Consider the following 4,742-nt stretch of genomic DNA (forward strand, 5'->3'; position numbering starts at 1 on the left):
AAAGATATTAATGCCTTTATTTAATGTTTACATTAATATGCAAATTCTACTGGCTGTTGTGGTTTAATCTTTTCAACTGTTGTACGTGTTTGCAGCTAAACTGGCATATATATTTAATGTTTGTGCCATCCATCTGCTGTGTTCACTTTAGCAAAAATCACAAGCTGACAACAAGGTGGTGAATTCCTGGAAAAGGGAGCTGAGATGTAAAAGATTTTATGGCAGCTACTGCAAAGACGGTAGCAGCATTCATCAGAGACAACATGAGGGAATCCTGAAGGTACAAGACTGACTTTCCACTTCAGCACTGTAATATTAAAAGGCAATCATGTTTCTGCTTTCATTTTGTCATAAGAGATAACATTCTATTTTTCCTTTTTTTTTTCTTCCAAACAATGAAAGTCGAATCAAACAAATCTCTTTGCAGTAAGAATCTCAGTTTGCATAAAGGATTTCAAGCCAACTGCTCTCTGCATTTCTGAAGCTTTGTAAGCACTGCTGTACTAAATAGATATTTTATTTTTGTTCAGGTACAAGTGAAAGTGGCTCTCTGCCGCTTGCAAAAGAAAAAGGAAACACAAAGCAATGAAGAAACATTTCAACAGGAAGAAAAAATAAATAGCAGACATAAACCTCTTTAAAAACATGAGACAACAGAGGTTTCCTTTCTACTCTTTATGTTAAATTTTAGGTTAAACTAATGTAGGACAGAGGTATGCATACAATATACAATATGCAAGGAATATATAGAAATATATTTTTTGTAAAAGCTGTTTATTTTTGAGAACATGTAGAGCTTTCTCCCTTTCGATCCCTCTCTTCCCAATTAATGTAGCGGTGTTCTATTCAAAAGTATCAAAACATCTTTGAAGGAAAGCAAATAAATACAATCCACCCCAATTGGCACAGTAAGCTTTGTATAGTCTTTCAGGTGGACCACTTTCTGTTGCTGAGACCATGGGACACCTTCCATTCTGTCTGTCCTATCCACTTATAGCATCATCTGGAATCAAACTGAATAGACACTTCTCTTGGGTTTAGTCAACTTTGTCCCTTCTGGGTGTCCATCTTTTCTTCAGGCATTCCCAGCCCTCTTCATAGTGATATATAGATATATATATATATTGTGGCGGACGGCCCTTCGTTATATGTTAAGGGGGAGCAGCCATGGACTGTGCAACACCTCCCCCTGGACGCTAGATGGCAGCCCCCCTGGGTTGGAGCGGTGCCTCGGTTTCCCACAGGGCTCCATGGGAATTGGAGTTGGGTGCAGCCCTGTTGGGTCCCGCAGGTGCCGCCAGGGGGTGCTGCAGGTGGGACTCCTGAGCCCGTATGGGCAGCGTATTCGTCACACCCGGAAATGAAGCCGGAACTCGGCAAACACCCACCTGGAGCACTCAATGGCCAGAGTCGGGAGGAGGAGGACGAAGCTTGACAGAGGAGTGGTGGTACAAAGGAGGACTGTGCGTGTTGGTGTTTTGTTTGCTGTACTTGGGACCGTGTTGTGCCTGTGGGGGTCACGGGGAAGACGTGCCCCACAGGTGAAGAAAAATAAAAGTTTATTTATTTTACGTGTGCCTCATGGTGTCAGTCTGTGTCGGGCCGGCACCCACATAGTGTCTTTTTACAATATACTATATACTATATATATATATATATATATATATATATATATATATATATATATATATATAGGCTAAGGGAAAACAAGGGCAGGGACTGACAAAGTGCACTAACCTGTCTTCTCTAACCACGCCTCCTGCCGACCTCACTTCCAGTTTTGAACCCCATAGACCCACCTTTTCCTTCCCTGCAACTATAAAACCCTAGCAACTTCCCTTCCTAGTTTGACTCTATTTGGACGCTGAACCAGACAGTTCTCTGGGGGCTTTTATTTGCTTTGCATTGCTGTTGTGTATAATATACAGGATGGATTCCCAACTCTTTTTCTGCCTTCCGTTTGTGTTTTACTATATATATATATATATATATATATATATATATATATATATATATATATATATATATATATATATATATACACACATATATATATACTGTATATATTGTGGCACAGCCGGGACACCCAAGAGGACCGGAGGAGTGCTCACACCTCCTCCAGACCACGAGGGGGCGACTGCCCTGGTTGCTGTGGGGGCCATGGGTACAGAGCTTTGAAGCTCAACCCTGTAGGGGCCCATGGTCACCGCCAGGGGGTGCCCCAATGCCTGGAAAGCCCTGGACCTCAGCACTTTCGCCACACCAGGAAGTGCTGGGGGGAAGAGGAGCAGGGACACCCGGAGTGCTTCCGGGGATACAGCCGGCACTACCGCCACACTGGGGAGTTTTGGTGGAAGATTGCCGGAGCACACCTGGAGCACATCCGGGGGAACGTAAAAGGGGCCACCTCCCTTCATTCAGGGCTGGAGTCGGGTGGAAGAGGATGAGGTCTGGGAGAGGAAAGAGGCGGCTTGAAGAGATGAAAGGCATTGTGTGTTGGCCTGGACTGTTGGGGTGATTGGTGCTGCGGCACTGGGTTTGTGCTTCACTAATTGTAAATAAACATGTGTGTTGGACTTTAAAAGATGTCCATCTGTCTGTGTCCGGGCTGCTTCCCACAATATATATATATATAGTAATAAAAGAGACAACAATGCATAAAGGTTTGGGGTTTTCTGGCCTCATATACTGTACAGTTTGCAAAAAATTCTCCAGGTCAGTGATATCGCTTTTAGCATTACAACAGACAGCGTGCATATGATGAGGGGGACCATTTATGGGGTGGGACCAGAAACTGATGGATGGAATGCTGGGAAGGAACCAAGGTGCTGTATGGGAGCCATGATGTCATCCGAGGTGGACTAGGGGAAGTGAAGGAATGCGGAAGTGGTGGCGTGTGGTTAGGGAATCCGTGTAGAACTGAGGCGGCGTAGTTTCTGCCTTTCTGTGAAAACAAAAGAAAGAAAGGTTAGTACCCCGCCTTTGTCCCCTGGCACGATATACTACGCTGCTCATTGGGTCTTTTCGCGGCTCCCTAAGCGCGTGTGCGTGACAATATGTATATACAGTGCATCCGGAAAGTATTCACAGCGCATCACTTTTTCCACATTTTGTTATGTTACAGCCTTATTCCAAAATGGATTAAATTCATTTTTTTCCTCAGAATTCTACACACAACACCCCATAATGACAATGTGAAAAAAGTTTCACAGAGTTGTCCTGAAGCCACTCCTTTGATATCTTGGCTGTGTGCTTAGGGTCGTTGGCCTGCTGAAAGATGAACTGTCGCCCCAGTCTGAGGTCAAGAGTGCTCTGGAGCAGGTTTTCATCCAGGATGTCTCTGTACATTGCTGCAGTCATCTTTCCCTTTATCCTGACTAGTCTCCCAGTCCCTGCTGCTGAAAAACATCCCCACAGCATGATGCTGCCACCACCTCATCAGACCAGAGAATTTTCTTTCTCATGGTCTGAGAGTTCTTCAGGTGCCTTTTGGCAAACTCCAGGCGGGCTGCCATGTGCCTTTTACTAAGGAGTGGTTTCCGTCTGGCCACTCTACCATACAGGCCTGATTGGTGGATTGCTGCAGAGATGGTTATCCTTCTGGAAGGTTCTCCTCTCTCCACAGAGGACCTCTGGAGCTCTGACAGAGTGACCATCAGGTTCTTGGTCACCTCCCTGACTAAGGCCCTTCTCCCCCGATCGCTCAGTTTAGATGCCCGGCCAGCTCTAGGAAGAGTCCTGGTGGTTTTCAAACTTCTTCCACTTACAGGATGATGGAGGCCACTGTGCTCATTGGGACCTTCAAAGCAGCAGAAATTTTTCTGTAACCTTCCCCAGATTTGTGCCTCGAGACAATCCTGTCTCGGAGGTCTACAGACAATTCCTTTGACTTCATGCTTGGTTTGTGCTCTGACATGAACTGTCAACTGTGGGACCTTATATAGACAGGTGTGTGCCTTTCCAAATCATGTCCAGTCAACTGAATTTACCACAGGTGGACTCCAATGAAGCTGCAGAAACATCTCAAGGATGATCAGGGGAAACAGGATGCACCTGAGCTCAATTTTGAGCTTCATGGCAAAGGCTGTGAATACTTATGTACATGTGCTTTCTCAATGTTTTTATTTTTAATAAATTTGCAAAAATCTCAAGTAAACTTTTTTCACGTTGTCATTATGGGGTGTTGTGTGTAGAATTCTGAGGAAAAAATGAATTTAATCCATTTTGGAATAAGGCTGTAACATAACAAAATGTGGAAAAAGTGATGCGCTGTGAACTTTCCGGATGCACTGTGTGTGTGTATATATATATATATATATATATATATATATTATTATATATATATATATATATATATATACAAAAGAATACAAAAGAAATGCACCCTCAAGTTGCCAAACACTCTTCTATACACCATTCTAATGAAAAAGAAACACAGCCTTGGATGGCCACCAAATGTGCAATCAGCAGCCACTGTACTATGTAAAGTACTCAGAGCACATTGATACAACCCAGTTTACTCACTGTCCTAGCCCCTGCTACGCCTACCTATCTACTGCTGAATCTTCTCAAGGAAGACACCAACGGTTTCTTGTAAAGTCAAGAAATAGAGCTGGAGAAATGGAGACAACCCAAGGGTTGTCCGCTTTGCTGTGTGTGTAAATAAAGGCTCCAGTATTGAATAAAGCTTAAGTATTGCTCATCTAAGTATCAAAATAAAAGAGTTGTTTGCTCAGACCGCT

The sequence above is a fragment of the Erpetoichthys calabaricus genome, chromosome 12 (genome assembly GCF_900747795.2).
Source record: "Erpetoichthys calabaricus chromosome 12, fErpCal1.3, whole genome shotgun sequence".
NCBI classification, from domain to species: domain Eukaryota; kingdom Metazoa; phylum Chordata; class Cladistia; order Polypteriformes; family Polypteridae; genus Erpetoichthys; species Erpetoichthys calabaricus.